This window comes from Triturus cristatus, chromosome 10 (genome assembly GCF_964204655.1).
Source record: "Triturus cristatus chromosome 10, aTriCri1.1, whole genome shotgun sequence".
NCBI lineage: Eukaryota > Metazoa > Chordata > Amphibia > Caudata > Salamandridae > Triturus > Triturus cristatus.
The window spans coordinates 1,119,122,859-1,119,142,261 of NC_140593.1; positions in this window are offsets into that span (position 1 = coordinate 1,119,122,859).

The window sequence follows — 19,403 nt, forward strand, 5'->3', positions numbered from 1 at the left end:
TGGAGAGCCACGGACGCTTGGACCTGAGGACGGGAACCTGGGAGGAGGAAAAGTGAAAGGGAGGAGTCAGATGAAGGGGAGTCAGTATAGGGGTAGAGGGGGCAAGAGGAAGGAAGTATACAAAGAGCTGTGAATAAAGAGCTCTACCTACATAGCCACGTGTCCTTGTCGTGTGTCCTAGGCGGGGTATACTACATGAGGGTAAGTGAGAAACTTCTTCACAGGTAAGTAAGGACTCACCAAGCAAGAAAAGACTACGACGAGGACAGAATAACGAAGAGGAAGTAACAGACTTTTATATTATTTTCTCTTTTTAAATGTTTCTCTAGATTATTGAAGCATTTTGTTTCACCTGCGCAAGTGGGTGATTTCACATCTTGATATTCTCAGAGCAGATGTTCATCTTTTTTAAGGTGTGTTGAGGTCCATCCTGCTGAATATTAAAGTGCTTCAAGTCATAAATTCAGTAAAGATTATTCCGCCCACAGAACTGTGCTGCGAAGTTGTTTCTAGGGAGGAGCTCGGAGAGTGGTGAATCCAGTCATCTCCCAGTGTAAGCACAGAATAAACCTCAGAATGAATTTGTAGAGTAGGCTTTAAACACTACTTACATGGGCTGATGGGAAGAGGTGTGTGTACCCCTTTCAGTGCAAGAAGTGTGTGCATGTAGATGTATGTCTGCAAAGCACAGGGTAGATACACAGGTTGAACACAAGCAAATTTTGTCTCAGAGGCAACGATGATTTATCTACGACATTACTAAAAGAATTGTGTTCCCATGTACCAATGCTTGATAAAAAACCAGGTATTGTTAATGAATAACTTTGCGTATGGTATGGCCTGAATTTGCATACTTCATTTTCTGAAATAAAACTTGTATCTCTAAAATATTTATATTTCTTCCAGACTTAAGGCCTCATTTACTAGACACTGATGAATTGGTATCGATGCGTCAGTTTCCTTGCGCCTGCGCCAAGTGTCCTGACACCATGGATGCACTGTATTTACAATGCAGGGCGCTATGATGCAAGGATTTAACAGATGCATCAGAAATTCTAACTTATCTGTTGGCGCAAAAGTGACGCATCGCTGGATTTGGTTGTAAAACTGATGCAACTCCAACAGTTTGTCAGAACGCATAGTCCCGTGTAAAAAACCCTTTGTCAATCCTTACGCCTGGTCTCAGAAGGCGTAAGGATTTTGACACTGTCAAGTCATAGAGTTACGCAGTGAAATGTTGTAAATTTCACTGCACACCTTCTACGTGGCTTTTTTTGTTTGGGAACGCCTACCCTGCATACATTATACCTGGCACAGGTATAATGTGACGCAGGGCTCTACAAGCTGACGCATTTGACCAAATGCATCAGTTTGTAGATATGGAGCAGTGTGGTGCACTGATTACGCCACTGCTGCGTCTAAACAAGTGATTCGCAATGGGTTTGTAAATAAGCCCCTTAGAGTTTGGCAAACAGGGGTAGTCTGTTACAAACGTGTTAGAGTCCCTTGTCCACCAAAGCAATGGCCTGCCCTCCCCCCCCACCCTCTATTTGGGTTTGAAAGGAGCACTAGCTTTATGCTGACAGAGCCTCCATTGGCTCCACTTATGGAAAGTGTCCTGCGATGGCCTGGTGGAGTAAGGGCCATTAAAGAAAGGGCATTACACAAATTGCCCTATTTCAGGTGGACAGTGTGATGTCCTTTTTATGTTTCACCTGCACAGTGCTTGAGCAATCTATTGTATTTAATATAAACTTAAAAGGGATTTACATCTCGCCTCCTCTCTTTCTTGTCTTCTCATTGGTTCCTGCGTGCCACTTACATTCCTTCAGTTTCTATTTGCTGTAGCATATTTTCCTGCATTTAGAAATTCTTGTTCCTCATCTACTTCTCTTATCAGTTTCCTGCCGCCAAAATACTGTTAACATCTGCTTTGGTGGAACTATATTTTCATAAAGTTTTGCCTTTTACTGTTGCAGCATATTTATATAACAATTTATCACCCGGAGAGATTAAATGATTTGCATAGAATCACAGGATGTTGCGTGGCACCGCCGAGACTCAAACTGGGATCCGCAGCTCTCGAGTCAACAGCTCTGGCCGCTGCACCACATCCTCTCCACTCTAGTGTTATCTATCAGGGCGCTCTTGACTTTTCCCAGATGATGATAATAAAAACAGATCTTTATTCATTACATAGGCGAAACCGATGCATTACCAATGCTTGTTTTGTCTGTTACTGCCTGTTAAAGCAGGCAGTGAGGGACATGAAACATCAAATAATAATCCCTCACTCCCACACAGGGGGAAAAAAATCTCCCTTAGTTTGGGGGTCATTAGTTATTACTTTTTCGATAACAGACTCCCACTTTTCGGGGTTGTTTCTGAGAGCCAAACATATTGTAAAGTTTAGTGAACGGGCAGCAAAACTGATAGTGGATCAAACTTTTTGTACTTTAACAGGAACTGTGGTTGTGGCGGTACTTGTCAAGGTACAGAGACCACCGCTGGGCTGGTGGTAACCTCTTAATTTGGCAGACGGAGGTCCATCAGGAAGGTGGACGTAACTTCCTCTGCCACCCTGATAAACTCTACTCTGCCCACCAAACACTGGATCAGACATTAAAAGACTTAAAATGTGATAAGAGTTCAACAATAACCCTACTTAATTTGCCCCATAAATTTTCTCTATCACATAGTATGCTCCACAATTTCTTTCAGAGCTGGTAATGCTATCAGTACTTGATGAGCTCAGAGTCATGGCCGACAAGAAGAAACCGTGCGCACTGGTGCTGTTAGACTTGTCGGCAGCATTCGGTACAGTCAATCATGCGCAGCTTCTAGGCCGCATTGCCGAGCTGGACATCTGCGGGGTGGCTTACCAGTGGCTGGAATCCTTTCTCTCCGGGCAGTCGCAGAGGGTCCAGCTTGGGGAGCAGGTGTCCGAAAGGGGCGCCCTTACGTGTGGCGTCCCACAGGGTTCAGCACTGTCCCCGCTCCTCTTCAACATTTACCTCCAGTCGCTAATAGCTACCTTGGCGCGCATGGACTGCCAAGTCTTTAACTATGCGGACGACACGCAGCTCATCCTCCAGATCAACAACTCCCAGCAGGCCCCTTCATTGGTTCAAAATTTTCTTAGATACACCGTGAACTGGATGACGACAAACTCTCTGAAGGTCAACCCAGACAAAACTGAGGTCCTAATCATCCCTGGGAAGGCAACCCCCTGGAGTGACCGTTTCTGGCCCCAAGAGCTGGGGATAACCCCTATGCCGGTCACGACTGTAAAAAGCTTGCGTCCGTGACTGGTACATGCACTGGCCTGCTGAAACAGATGCGGAGACTCACCCCCCCTCCTCTCGACGGCTGCTCTACGAATGATGGTATCAGCCACCATCCTGTCCAGATTAGATAACGGGAACGCCCTATACATCGGCCTACCGGAAAAACTAACCAACAAATTACAGGTGACCATGAATGATGCAGCTAGGCTGATCTTCAGGCTCCCCAGAAGGGCACATGCGACCCCTCTCTTGCGCAAGCTTCATTGGCTCCCCATCAAGGAGAGGGCCAAATTAAAGGGACTTTGTATTGCCCACAAAGCAATCAACGGCCAGGCCCCGACCTACATTATAGAGCGTCTTCAAAACTATGTGGCAGGCCGTAAACTCCGGTCCGCCTAGAGCTGCCTGCTGGCAGTTCCCCGGTTCAATACAAAATCCAGGGGAGGCAAAGCCCTCTCTGTCCTGCTTCCGCAACTCTGGAATAAACTACCCGATGACCTCCCTAAGTAATGCGCTCTCCTCCCTTTCAGGAAACGCCTCAAAACGCTCCTGTTCAGGGAGGCGTTAGATTCCATCTAATCATCTGCCACACATGCTCCTGGGGACTGCAGTGGGTTTTGGGTATTAGCCCCCTCTCTCAAAGCGCTGAGAGACCTGATGGTGATTATGCGCTATAGAAGCAGCAGTTAACTTAAACATTTTTTCCCATGCTTCACATTTAATACAACAAGCTGCATTGTACGTCCATGTCATGGTATCCTTTTTACCACAGGTACCACCTGTCTAACTCTTTCTTCCATAAATGTGTTTACATCCACCCCATCCTTTTTAGGTCTCGCCTGGCGATAGCAGCACATGCGTTGCCCTCGCCATGCGAGTGCCTTTTGTAATCAATTCTCCCAAACACTTGCATGCACGCGTCTGCAAGGACAAAGATGGCTGCTCTTGCCATTTGTCTAAAGCAAACAGCATGCACGTGTCCGTAGGGACTGTGGACAGTCCGACACTATTTTGCATTTTGGTGTCATAGCAACGGAAATGCCGCTTCCTGTACGCAGCTTGCCGGAGTTTGATGAGTTTAGCGTGGCCTTCGCGCGATCGCTTTCACTTTCGCGATCGCTTTTACTTTCACGGCCGCTTGTTTTTTTTTACAATCGCGATCGCTTTCACTTTCGCGATCGCTCTCACTGCCGCTTGTTCTTTATTCTTGCGCATTGTTATGTCTGCGGGTTTTTTCTTCTTCCTGGCACTACTGCCCGGTTACTTTCACGGCCGCTTGTTTTTTTTTACAATTGCAATAGCTTTCACTTTCGCAATCGCTTTCACTGCCGCTTGTTCTTTATTCTTGTTAAATGCACTGTAAATTGAAAGCCCACAACTGGGCCTGCAGCAAAAAGCGAGTATTGTTTTACTGTAAGCATATCCTCTTTCAGTGAAATGAAAAGCCCTCTTTGCAGATATGAGGTGGGCTGCGAAGCCCTCACGCATAACTTTCACTCGGAGGGGCGGGGAGAGAGGGGGTGGCCTCTGCTGGCTGTTTGATCTTGTGTTGTTTCACAGCGTGGTGACGAACACCTACCTTTTCTCAAGAGGTGCAGAGCTGAGAAGTGAGGTGGGGATTTCCGCTGCCAGTAAACCCTGAGCCTTGCTGCAGTCTCTCCTTTCTGGTACTTGCCTCTGAGGAGGACGATGGCGTTAAGAACAACAATAATAATAACAGTAAAAAAAGAATAACACAATGATGATAACAATATAAACTGTGCCAAAAGGGGCGACAGTACCCTGGTGCTAAAGTACTTGTAAAAACAAAACTCCTATGCCTGCGCTGTGATACGGTGTAATACGGTACTAATGACAATAGAGCTCTAGGCAATATCTACAACATGGCTTACTGTGCGCGCTGTGCCTTCTCCACACTCTGGCTGTTTTCTTGCTGCAGTTTGTGGATACGACGTTTGTCGTAATACAGTGTTACTCAGGATTATCTGACTAGCTGAAGCAGAATCTCCTCTTTCACTCTGGCCGTAAATGTAAACAGTGCGTCATTCATTCGAGCTCGGTGAATGTCAGGCTTATGGGTTGTGCCTGGGAAAACTGCCTTCTAAACCTCGAAGAATGTTCATACCGGAATCCCCTGCACTCATTGGCTGCCGTCGGGGCTCTGGCCTTAAACTGCTGAACGCCACAAGTCATGTGGGTCCAGACTTCTCGATGGTTCTGTGGCTCGAGGCAAGTGGATTAAATGTCAAAAGCTGGAGTGTTGTGCAACACATGACCGTTTAGCTATAAAAAAACAGGAGCTGAAATAGGGCCTTCAAAGAGGACACTGTGTGACCCCTGCCAGGTTTGAGTATAGTCAGTGGTAAAATAGCTCGGTAGGGGGTGCCAGATAACGAGGAGGGTTCGTGAAACGGGGATCTTTTTGAGAATGGTCCCCCTCTTGTCCGGGTAGACCTGGGCAGCCACAAGAAAACACAACCATTGGCAAAGTCAATAGGTCTCGTCTTTTTAGGGAATTATTTGGTTTTGGCAATGCTTGTCGATACACTCGCCTCCGCCACTTGCTATGTCATTCATTCAATGATACCCCTCCCCCGCGCCCAAGGAATGTGTGTGCTGAGGGCGGAGCGACCCCTTCAGGGTAGATCTTTTTTTAAGGTTGAGGACAAGGGCAAAACTTGCACGTGTGCTATCGATTTGACCACGCACACTGAACTCGAACCTCTGCTTGACTTATTTTCCACTAACCCTTGTCACAACATTATTATTTGAAATGCCTTTAAGTGCAGGAGGAAGAAAAGAAACTACAAATCCCAGCGTGCCTTCATACTGAAAGCAACCGCCACACATCACCCATTCCACTGGACTAAACAAAGTTTAGCAGGGAGGGGAAGGCCCAAACCCGCCACGAACCCCATAAACTGGTGTAGTGGTACAGCAGTGGAGCTACCTGCTTCGGAACTGAGACACCTGCGTTCTAATGCTTGTAGGCCCCTTGATCAAAGTGTGTGATCCGAGGCATCTATGTTAATATCTTTGATAGGTTTAGAAACAGGCAGGCGACTATTAGGCCCTCTTTGTTCATCTTTTTGAAATGCCAGGTCATGGCTTTCTACGCCACTGGTTGTATCCAGGGCCCAAGTCCTAAACAAGCATTGGCATAGCCAATAGGTCTCGCCTTTGGGACCTTATAAGTGTTTAGCCATGCAACAGTTGCATAACTAAATACTTATAAGGTCCCAAAAGCGAGACCTATTGGCTAAGCAAAGCGGCCGTGCGGCCGCGAAAGTGAAAGTGATTGCGATCGTGATCACGATCAAACATCAAAGCGGCCGTGCGGCCGGCAAAAGTGAAAGTAATCGCGGTAAAGCACATGCACTGTAGCTCTAGGCTGGCCTGGTAGCACTTTTTGGAGCCCTCTCAATAAGTCTCGCCAGACCAGCGCATGCGCTGGGTCAGGCGAGACCTAAAAAGAAGTGGGGGGACTAACTTAGTTAATCAGTATGTAAGTGACATCAAGGCACGTGACATCATAAGAAGTAACATCAGATCTTAAGCCCTCACATATATGTTTAACATGTCTATCATGAGTACATTGGAGCACATTTCCAATATACAAGGAAAGAAACCCTCCTCTAGATTCACACTTTTGTAACCTACACATAAAACAATGTTGCCTTTTGTCAGCGTAAACTTCCCCTACCCATAGTGCTCGCCTTTGGGACCTTATAAGTGTTTAGTTATGCAGCACAATATCCTTGGTGCAACAACATCAAGTGTTGCATGGCTAAACACTTATAAGGTCCCAAAGACGAGACCTATTACCTATGCCAATGCTTGTTTAATCCCTCCTGCGCAACAGTGAATTTACTTCCGTTGCTACTGTAGTGAATATCTTGCCTGCTTATTGAAGCTGGGTGCGATGTATTGTGTATGATGTGTGCATTGTACTGATATTTTCAATCCTGTTTCCTACACACTTATGCACACTCTTAAGAGTAACTTGGCAAACCTCTGAAACTTCCCAGAATGTGCAAAGAGAAAATCTTTAAAACGAGGGTTTGGCAAGAAACAAGTCCAGAAAAATAATTAAGACATTTGTTCACAAATCTTGCTCAAAAGTTATAATTGCAATCTCTTTAAATTCCCAACAAAAACAAGATTTTTAGTGAGAATCTTCTCTGTAAGCAGCAATCGGCAAAAATGGAATAACTCTGGATTTCAAGAAGCACAGAATCCCTGAATTTCACCCGGTTCCACTGGCAGAATATAAACGTGGCCCATCCCTTTGAGTACCTGATCTCTGGGCCTGGTCTGGGTTACATAAGAACCTCCTCCTGCTACTATTTTCTTTCCAGTAGCTGGTTTTTTTTTCTCTCTTTCCCTTGCCCAATTTGAATTCATGCTTCTTTTTCATCTTGAAGGTTCTTCTTCACTGTTTTTCTCATCTAAATTTGTTTTATGCATTCTGTTTTTTTCTTAAGCTCCAGCCTGCTTTCTTTCCCGTTTGCCGATGTATTCTTCCATTTTTTTTAATTTTTGCTGCTCCTTCCATTATTTTTTCTTTTTCGAATAATTATTTCACTCCCCCGTTTTATTTCCTGACTTTTTTCTTTGTTGGAATCTAGTTCCCTTTCCTTTTTTCCTGTCTTTCAACGTTTTATCTGTCCTTTTGACTTTCTTCTGCTCTTTTTTCATGAATTATTTTCCTCCCTTTGCTTATCTTTCTTTCATCTTTCTGCTCACTTTCTCCTACCTCCCGTACTTAATACACTTTTCCTTCCCCCTTTCCAATTATTCATTTTATTATCACTTAATCGCTCTTTCATTTTACATTTATTACCTTCCCCTGTCTTCCTTTCCCACCTTATTTGACTATTCCTTAGCTTTTAGTCTTCATTCCTAATTTTTTTTGCAAGGCAACATCCCAAATCACACCTTGTCAACGAGAAAGAGGTGACAGGGGGACCCATGACGGTCCGCGCTCGAAAATGATTGATTATCTGCGGCTCGGGACCTGGCCACGGCATTAAGAGGAGTTAGGCTGTGCGCGCAGCACTCCGGAAGCACTCCTCAAGGCCTGGCACTTCCTGTCTGGGCGCGCGGCCGCATGGCCCGGCTGACGTAGGAACCAGAGGGTAACGTTAGCATTATTTATTGTGACCCAGCAGTCGAGGGGCTTGACTTTTCAAGTTAAAGGAAGGAGGAAAAAATAACAGCTTGTCGAACCCTGAAATATTGCCGTAGTTCTCTTTTTTTTATGCCGAAATTTATTGTGTAAAGTGGCCCAGGGGCTCTGGCTTTCAATGAATATTTTTTTTTCAGTGCCTTAACATTTGTGAGGATTTTAGGGCCTTGTGACTGGTGAAGGGTTGACAGCGCACGAAAAATGGACTTTTAAAGTATCCACTAAGGGCTTTGCTGAGCAGGTAGACTGATATACAGCCGAAATGAAAGGCTGCAAAATGTATCTAGAATGCAGAAAAAATATTTGTTGTGCGGCAGCCATGCCTTTGTTCAGGTCGTTAATTCACAAATGTCTCCATATGGTCCACTAGTTATGGACCCCAATGCAAGCAAGGAAAATGGGTCCCCATTTTTCCACAATGGACTGAAAAATTCAGCAATAGAGTTCAGTGGATCCCAGCAGCCTCTGGGCTACCGGTGCCACTGTACGTGCTGCGCCATGGGTAACCCCTTGTTGCCAGCTAAACTGCCTTCAACATTTTTTCGATACCGTTTTTGTGATTGGCTGGTTTTCAAATAATGACACAATAAAAATATACATATTTCTAATTTGAAATTGTGTCCCAAATTTACAAGTTTGCATTCGCTGGGCCATCCGAGATATTGTCACAAATATGTATTGCAATGCTTAATTGTCTTTGCAAATTTCAGCACACACGTTGTGAACCATTGTGAGCTGAAAAGCAAAGGGGACTGCAAGAGGGTGTTGCAGCCTCCTTGTGAGTCCCTAAGAATGCACTAATGCGTGTTGTAAAAAAAAAAAAACATTTTGACTTCTGTTGACCCTCTGTCAATCATTACTGGAACACTGGGACCCCGCTGAATCATTATTGGAATCCGGGGACCCCCACAGAGTCATTATTGGAAGCTGGTGACCCCGGCCTAAGCATTTTCGAAGATTTGAACCGCAAAACAATACACAAAAAATGCAGAAATACGCATCCATCAAACCAATACACAAAAAGATGAAAACTTTTATTTAATTCACAAATATAAAAAAAAAATGTACATTTATATTTTAATGGGAAGGTTGGAGCTTTTCTAAATTCAATTGAGGCCACCCATCATCTATACCACATTCTGTTGGATGCACTTGCATCGCTCTCGCAAACCAATCTGAGGATACTAACTGAGGGCCTGATTGCGAGCTTGTCGGCCGGGATACTCCGTATCAAACGTGACGGATATCCCGTCGGCTGTATTATAAGTGCCATACGATGTAATGAGCTTGTAATACGGCAGAGGGGATATCCTTCACGTTTGTGACGGAGTATCCCATCTGCAATGATCGCAATCTGGCTCCTTATTATCAGCCTCCAGTTTCAATTGCTTCCATTAACAAAACATTAAAAAAAATTAACTTTTACATTTTGCTTCGTTATGTATATATACTTTACTGTGTTAATATTATTTAATTTTTTATGCAGTCGCGGACCTCCTGTGTAGGCTTTGCAGACCTCCAGGGATCCCCAAGCCACAAGTTAAGTACTACTGAAATAATGTGCCCACACCTGCGATTGCAAAGCACTGATTGGTTACCAGCCAACAAGGGTAATTGGTAACCATTCATTGTGTATTTGAGACAATTTCCACTGTGCTTAGTGTAGGTGCAAAAAGAGACAACCTTCCCATGAACCACAGTTTGTTCTCTGGAGTGGTCTCTCCACATTGTGCCACATTTTGTGAATTTGGGAGCACTGTCCCTTTAAATGAATGTTGACGTAGGCGTCTCCTGCCTCTTTAAGGGCTCAGTAACAGTGTATATCAGCCTATGGGATGCAGTGTGAACCTCTACGTGCACAGTCCCTTTTCACAGTAATGAGCAGTAGCGGCTCTTGGAGGGAGTGTTGTCGGGCGGTGACACAGGGTGGGGGAGGGGCAGGGTTGGGGGTAGTAAACTCCAGATAATGGACGAACGGAGGTAAGTATACAAATAAATTAATAAAACGAATTTCGTTGCGCGAACTGAATCGCCAAATGCGATGCAGCGCGCTCAATGACATTCGTTTTATTTATTTATTTGTATGCTTACATCCGTTCGGCCATCATCTGGAGTTTACTACCCCCCGCCCTGCCCCTCCCCCGCCCTGTGTCGCCGCCCGGCAGCACTCTCCAGGAGCCTCTACTGGTAAAGAGACAGAGGAGGCTAGGGTTCCTTGTAGCGCAACGCAAAACACTGAACTACATGCAGCCGCTAGAGTAATCAATATTCCTCACAAATTTAATAAATCCACGTGTTTATGTCACATAGTGAGGAGGAACTCCATCAGAAGAAAAGTATCTTAAAAAATGCATTGCAAAAGAGAAAGTGACTGATTAACAAAGGTAAGTAAATACGTTTCTAGATTTAACCCTACATATTTTTTTTGTCTGCATAATAGTTGTTTATGAGCCTGTAGGTACGTATTAGATTGATTTTAGAGCTTATTACTAATGTTTACTTATGTCTACAGGTGAGGAATGGTTGGTAGGATTATTTTGCGGGCTGGATTTAGAATCTTTATGGATTATTGATAGGGTGACCATGCTTTGTAAACCAACAACTGGGATATTTCTTTTTATTTATTTATTTATTTGGAAGAGTAAGCACAATAATCACAAAACATGCAAAACATATACAGCAGGGAGAGAAGAAAAAGGGAGAAAGGGGGTGCCATTATACATTAAATAAATAAATAAACAGATGAAATATAAGAGTGCACAAATATATCAAAACAATAATTTTTTGCTTAATTTAGCAAAGGTCCCCAAATTCGGTAGAACTTCTTCCTGGATCGGATGCCTCTGCTCTTGGCAATAGCCATCTCTCTCTCTAGAATCTCACTTAGCACTGCCCACCATTCAATAGCTCTAGGCGGAGTTTTAGATATCCAGGCACGGGCAACGCAAAGTCGTGCTGTTACTAATATAATAGATATTAAAGGTCTTAATCTTAAGAATACATCTGTTTTATATCCAAACATAATCTATTTGTCTGTTAGATATAAATCAATTTTTAGACGATCAGCTATAATGCCCTGTACCTCTTTCCAAAAGGCGGCCAGGTCTGGGCAGGTGACAAAAATGTGTAGACAGTTTGCAGCTATCATTCCGCACTTGACACATTTACATTTATCTTTCGTGTTTATGTTACTAGGATCTATCCATTTAACTATACGTTCTGGTGTATAATAAAGCATAAGCACTGTTTTAAACTGTTGCAGTTTAAGATTAGTAAAGTGGACCGGACTGTCTAAATTCTCCAAACATTCTTCTAAATCAGCTGAACTAACATCTTGACTAAGTAGCTCAGCCCATGTTAGTGCTATCTTTGAGTTATCATTCTCCCAAGTTTAACAACTGGGACATTTCACAAAAATAGAAGAAGGACTACAGTTGTACATCAACTGAGCATCACAGAATGACGGTGCTGATCAACACAGAAACACAGAAGAGGCACTCAGAAAATAAAATGCAATTTTTAAACTCTTTATTATATCTGTTAATTTCATTGCTTTCATGTAATAGCAGTTGAGTAGCCCAGCTTTGGATCACATAAAAACGTACCTTCCACACTGTTTTCAGTCAATCATCTCTGAAAACTGGGACATGAGCCACATTTGCTGAAATCTTCTGGGACAGCTGGCAAGAAACTGGGACTGGTCCCGGCAAATGCAGGATGCCTGATCACCCTAATTATTGATATCTCTTGAGATTGGGAAGACAAAAAAACAGTGAAAATGAGAGTGTGGGTTGGGTCCTATAGAATTATTTATGAGTCAATATACATGATTACTGATGAGTACGTATGTGACCTCTTCCCACTTTCATCTACAGGCCTTACCTTCGGTTAGAGGCTTTCCCACAAGAGGTTCATTGTGGCGAATTATTAACTTCTCCTAATACCGGGTGTTGTGGGTGACGTTGTAGGAAGGTGGAATCTGACTACATGGTTGCCCCCACTTTTTTCCTGGTGTTTTGCTGGTTTTCGACTTAGTTTGGCTGGGATCCTGCTATTCAGGACCCCAGCCTGTCTGCTTACTCCCTTAAATTGATTACAAGTACTTTAGGTACACCCCAGATTGGATTCTGTGGTACCCTTGTAAGTCCCTAGTATATGGTATACTATGTACCCAGGGCATAGGTACCCCAGAGGCCTACCAGGGGCTGCAGCATGTATTATGCCACCCCTGGTAAGCCATCCAAAATGACACCACAGGTCTGCTACTGCAGCCTGAGTAAGGTGGTGCATGCACCCATTACTGAGATATAGGTTCACTATATCTCACCCTATCACTGCACATATACACCTATCAGTCACCCCTATGGCAGGCCTTATCAATCCTGAAGGCAGGGTGCTTGGTTTTATGTGAGAGGGAGCTCATGCATGAGCAGAACCCCTCTGCAGCCTTCGGAACCTTTATTCCGCAGTTGTTTGTGATGCAGCCAAACCATATATTCTTAAATGCATTATAACCAAACGATAAATGCTAACTTTGGGATGGCTGCATGGAAACATGCTGTGTTTGGTGTCAAACACCTTGGAATCATACCCCACACCAGTAACTGGTGCAGGAGTATGATCCCACCCTTCTAGAGGGAGAGACATGACAGCACCGGTATACCCGACACCAGCTAACAGAGCCCTGGCATCACAAAATGGATGCTGCCAGCCACAGACACAAGTCTGCCCTCCTGCTACTGGACAAAACTCCGGCAGGGGAGGCCTGGACAATAGGTTTCCTGTCACAGGGAGGTGTCACCACCTCCCAGGCAGGCTTTAGTGTTTTAGGGCTGGGTGGGTGCACTCCAAGAGTGCTTTGAAGTCTGCACTGGGGGCACATTTGGTGTCCCTGTGCATAGTCCAGCTCAAACCGGTTGCAGGGGCTACCAGCCCCTGCTCTGGCGCGAAACTGGACAAAGGAAATGGGTGTAGCAACCCCTATTTCCTGACCCTCCCATAGGTGGGTCCCTAGAGTTTGTCCAACCCCTTCCTTGGGTATAAGAAAGGAACCCCTGGCTACAGGACTGTAGATTACACCTGAACGAAACTCTGATACTGAATCCTGGAACTTCGATGATCTACACTGAACTAGATGACTGAAGAATCTCCCTTGGAGTAAAGGAGTTACTCCCCTGCTTGGCAGGCACCAAAGACCCATCTGTCCCGTTTGCATCTCTGAAGCTCCCGCCGGACTCCGAAGAATTTTGCAACACAGGAGGTGGGTTTCAGAGGTCTCTGAGGTCGATCTGTGCACTCACCAATTCTGAGGCCAGTATCCCTCGTGAAAGACCGTGCAACCCGAACCCCTGGACACCGCGACCATTTGCAGAAGCAGAAGCATCAGCTTTCCAGCAACTCCTGCAGCTGAGCTTTGGCTTACTTGTAGCCCTGACCCCGAGCAGTATTTGCACCGAAAATTGCCCGCTTACACTCCACGAGTGTTCCTTGAGCTGGTCCTTTGTGTTTTCTCTCGAGGTCCCTTTGCGATCCCTGGTCCGTCGACTGGTGGGTCCCTGTGAAGGTAACTTTAACTTTAATTGGGCTTATGTAGTTGCTCCAGACCCTGCCTGACTCTCCATTGCTTGGGGAGTCCCCAGGACCTTGCTGGTCTGCACCGAGGCATCTTTTCTCTTTCTGCATGGGTTGCTGTTGTCAAGGCTTGTTGTGTCCAATCCAGGCACCGACACTGCAGCACTCGACATCCTTCGTGGGACAGCTCAAATCCAAGCTTCACCTCTTCGCACCTGAAACACCCGACATCGGTGGGCATTTGTCTATCGTGAAACTGGTCACTGGCAAGTGACCCAGACTCTATCCTCTCTGCTTTCAGGTTCTTCTGATCTTCGATCCAGGCTTGGATCACACCGGACACTCTTCTCCTTCCCGGCAGCAGCACTTTGCAGCAGGTCGCCATTGGAAACAACATCGCAACCCCACACCATTTGACACCTGTGTACCCGGCTTCCCTGGGTGAGGTAACTCGAGTACTCCGGTGCTCCCATGGGTGTTGGACCTAGAACCCCCTAAGTCTAAAGGGGTTTGCTCAAAGTCCTCTCCTAAGAGTCCTTAAACTTTAAAAATCCAACCGCAACCAAGCTAACAGAGCTCGCGGCTGTGTTCTCACACTGCACACGTCCCCCGTAGGTCCCCTGTGTCACTACCTTGGGTGGTTCCTTGGGTTCCCCACGATTCTACAGGCTCTAGGCCTTGTGTCTAGTCAAGTCGTGGTTCTTATACCACTTTCTTAATATATGGTTTGGTCCACCCCTAGGGCCCATTGTATATTGTGCTATTTACTGTCGTTTTAGAACTGTATTATTGTGTGCCTTGCTCTCTAACTTCATAAAGAGGTTAGTAAAGAGTGTTTAGAAATAAATACATATATTTTATATATATACCTTGTGTGGTTCTCCTTTCATTTAGTCATTCAAGAGGATATAATCTGGTAAACCAAGCTGCTTTACACTCCTTCGAGACTTAGCCTGAAGGCTCCTGCTCCATAGCTACCACTAGGATAGCTTTCAATAAAGGTTGTCTTTAAGCCTATCATCAATGAGGGTTGTATGGACTGGTGCAAAGCGCCCACTATAACTAGAGGACAGCATATGCCAGGCCAACTTCTCACAGACGTGGTTTGCCAGGGGTGTGGTTTATTGCTGTAGAGGTGTTCTATGGGGGTGGGGTTGGCTTTTGTGGCCTTCCAACATCTGTATAATGTGGTTACGTCTACTGGGTTGCCACCGCATGGTGGTTCGCAGTGGTGGTCTGAGTCTTGGGAACTTCCACATCATCTGTATCAGTTATGGTTTGCTAGTTGGGTGGTTACGGCTGTACTCCTCTATTAGCTATTTGTTTTATGTACTTTATTTATTAACAGAGCCAGTCACATGAGAGGATGAGCACATCATGTACAGGAAATATGCAAAATTATATTTCCGTTGACATTTTTAAATCATTACACGGGAAGGGACCATGTTATCTGAAAAATAAATTGCAACCTTATATCACGACACGTTCAGATCCAGCGAGTTTCTACTACTATGCCCCGAAACGTATTCGCAGAACTAGATTTAGTGGCCAGTCCTTTTCATTTTGACCCCCTAATACACTGGAACCAGCTTCCTTTATCCCTTCGCTCCTGACCAAACCTAATTCTTTTTAAGGAACTCTTGAATCTATCATCTTTTTATGAAATTACATTCTTTTTCGGACTGCTTTGGCGTTGAGAGATCCCCTCGGGGATGATTCGTGTGCCTAACAAATATAAAATCAAAATCAAAATCAAAACATCAGTGGTAGAAGGTAAAGGGGAGAACGCGAGCGGAAGCAGAAGATCGGTCCTTCCAAAAGATTTTGAAACAAAGTTTCAACAGGACCTTCTAGAAAGACAACATGAGTTGGTTAGATTTCAGTTCTTCATGTAGGAGATTCTGGATTTGTGGTGCTTGGCAGTGGAAGCCTTGGTTGAGTTTAGTTATTTTTGTTTTGGAATTTCGATGAGACGGTGGCACTCTATCCTGTTGCCTCTTGGTCCCGCTGCTCTGTGTTTTGTGAAGTTTGTTCTACTGGTGGCTGGGAAGACCGAAGTGTATGGCTTTGTGTGAGGTGCGCAAGGTTGTGAAGTTAATTCTGGTTGCAAAGGGTATCCTTTGATGCTCTCCTAGTCTAGCAAGTTATACTTAATTACTGGACTATACACTGCTTCCTGGACTTCAGGTGAAGATTGAATGCCGTAGTGGCTGAGAGGAGCAAAATCTTCTTTTACTGTAGGCTCCGTAACCTTTTCAGGGATGGACGAAATATTATGGAGAATTGTAAAACGGGTAAAAATTGTTGTTTTATTCAATTGGCTAAGTGGAATTATGGCTAGTTCTTGGGTGGACCCACCCTCACAAACTATATATTTGCCTTTAGCAACACCTTCATGGGCATGCAACCTATTTAACTTACTGATCATTTCATTAAGGTAAGTGCGTTGCCTGTACCAGTGCTTAATTTGAGCCGGTGCTTTCCGGTGCTCAGCAAAGGCACTTAATCACCAACACCGGTGCTTTTCATGAGGACCAGTTAAGGGACACATTTATTTACAGTAGGCACGGGGAGATTAAGTGATTTGCCCAGAATCACAGGCTGAGTCGGCACCTGTGGCCATTATGCCACATCCTCTCCCCACTTCCCAGGTTAGTAGTTGGTTCTGTTTTAGGCTGCGCTAACAGGAGAAATGGGCTGGTGGAAGCTGCCTCCTGATGAGAGCCCGGGCACGTATTTTTTTTTTTTTACAAATTAACCACTGGTCTGTACCCCAGAGAGTGTTCTTGAAAGCAACTTTCCGAGCAACCAAGCCTGTGTACAGACCAAGGTGTAGGGTCCTCGGGTGTTCTGGCGTGCAGCTAAAACACACACACAGGCTCCCCCGCTGGGAACATTGCTTTCATGCACTGTCAGACTCCAGGAAGTGTAATTAGCAAAATGCAATTATCATTAATTGAATTGTATTGTCCGGAATGTAAGGGTGGTCTTTGGCACAGTATTCTTCACATTCCTCTCTGCAGGAGGATCTAGGGCTCAACCTCTGCTCCTTCCAGGGCTCCTGTTTCTTCAGAAAAATAGAATTTCAATTAAACGAAAGCCAATTGTCTTTTAATGAGGCACTAAAATGGCCTTACCTCTAGATGGCACCAGATGCCCAAGAGTGAATTCTATAATACTTAGACACAGGTGCTGAAGGCACCTGGCAAAAAATGGAAGAGGTGTCCAAAGGGCCCTGCTTTAAGTTTTTGCCCTGACAAGCCTGAGCTTTAGAAACATATTTTACATGTATAGCTGCTAATAAGTAGAAGTGGATGCCAGCAGAGAAGTGCCACTGAACTTGTAGCAGAATAACCTCAAAACATTTCATGTAATTAGCAGAAAGTACACTCCTGGTGAACCAAGAGTAAATGATGACAACATACATACACGCCAGGCAGGGCTTTAAATGGGCCGGGTCTCACAGGGTCTGAGCACCGGCAGTTTTTTAAAGGGGGCCTCGAAACGGGTCTCTATCGGGCTCTGTTTTGAGCCCTGGCACGGGTGGTCTGTTTTTTCCAGACTGCAGTGACCGCAGGCATGTCAATGTGCGCTGCTCACACTGCTCACTTCTCACTAGTGGAGAAGATACAGCATGACGTCATGCCAGGTGACCGTTATAGGGGAAGGGAAATCCTTTAAAGAGAGTCATTTTCTTTCTGGATTTCCATTCTGTTTTTGAAACTCAGAAGCAGCAACATTGTCGTAGTGTCTGTCACCAGGGCTTTAAGTGGAAGCTTTTTCAATATTATTTACAAGCCATAGTTGCTGCCTATTTATCGTATGCAACTAACAACCATTGACAAAGCAAATAGTCTTGCCTTGTTGTAGGTATGATGTTACTTGTATCATATAAGTGGATGCAATGACAGAAGCACCAAAATAATAGTCGGGCGGCACACTATGCTAAGCACAGATTTTTAGGTGTTTTTAAGCCACGCCCTTAAGTACACTGACCACGCCCCTATGAGAGACCCCCCCCCCCCCAACACAATTTTACATCTCACTTAAAACCCTGACGCCAGGCGTGTGTGCAAGTGTGTATGCGTGACCACAACATGCACGTCGTCAGGCTGTGTGTGTGTGTGCGTGAATGTGAAAGCGCGCGCGAGAGAGAAAAAGACAGGGAGAGAGCGAGGGGGGGAGGAACCTGTAAGATCTTGCATTAGGAGAAAATACATAGAACAAAAATAAAATACGCCTTGGCAGGAGTAATGAGCACCTGACGTTTCGGACACACATGCTCGGTACGCCAGAGCTCCAACTCGAATTTATAAAAAAATAAAAAAGCTGGAATAGCAACAGCTGGTTGCTAAGACTTTCCAGAGGATGAACTCATACGAACAACTGTTCGAAATAACTTTATTCGCGCAGCCATTAGATCGTCGAGCGGCCCTCCTGGGACCAGCCAATTACCTTTGATTCCTGGCGGAAGATAAATAAGGCCGTGGCGCGCGCTGAAGGGAGGCTGCGCACAAGATGGGGGCGGCTGGCCCCAGGGGACTTTCAGCTAATTGCACGTCAGCTGCTGGTGCTAGCTGGGGGCTTTGGCTTATATAAATACTATGTATACTTGGAGCGCAGTGACTGCAGAAACGGTTAAGTGATTTAGAACAGCGAGGAGTAACGTGGCAGCTCTGCAAATCTCCCCCCCAATCCTAGAAGACTTGGGTCCTTCTGGGAGGAGGAGGGGGTAGGGAGCAATAGAGAAACTCGAACAAGTGTGGAGAAAGGTGTCCGCATTCGTAAAGAGGGTCAGCTGAGTGTTTGATAGCATGGCTGTGTCAAATTATCTCATCCACTCTGTATGTGCCAGGGGTATCCAACAGGGGGCCAAAGCCAAGGCAGGTGTTCCAGACACACAAACAGAGCTGTATCTCGCAAAATTCAGGGCCCTTCCTGGTTCAGATCTGGGATAACCTTTTACTTTTGATACTTTTGTCCTCTACTGCTAATGAACAACCCTCAATGCCTATGTAAAAGGACCGAGAGCCCTCACCTGCTAGAAGTATCATGCTTCACAATTAGGGGGCTGATTACTATGTCGGTCGGAAAGCCTCCGGCCGACTATCGGATTCTCCTAGACTGTGTCGGAACCCATCCTCCTGACTCGGTCGGAAACATTTCCGACCCATTAAAATGTTTGCGGTCGGAAGGGGAACAATTTGGTCATTCCGAATCGGTTCCGTTTGGCATTTGGAGAATGCAAGTTGGTCGGAGCCAGTTCGTACAGCTCAATGGACAGTGTTTTCGACCGACTGACCGATTATGATGTCAGTTTTCCAACAGCCTTTCCAACTCGGTTTGTCCGACATGAA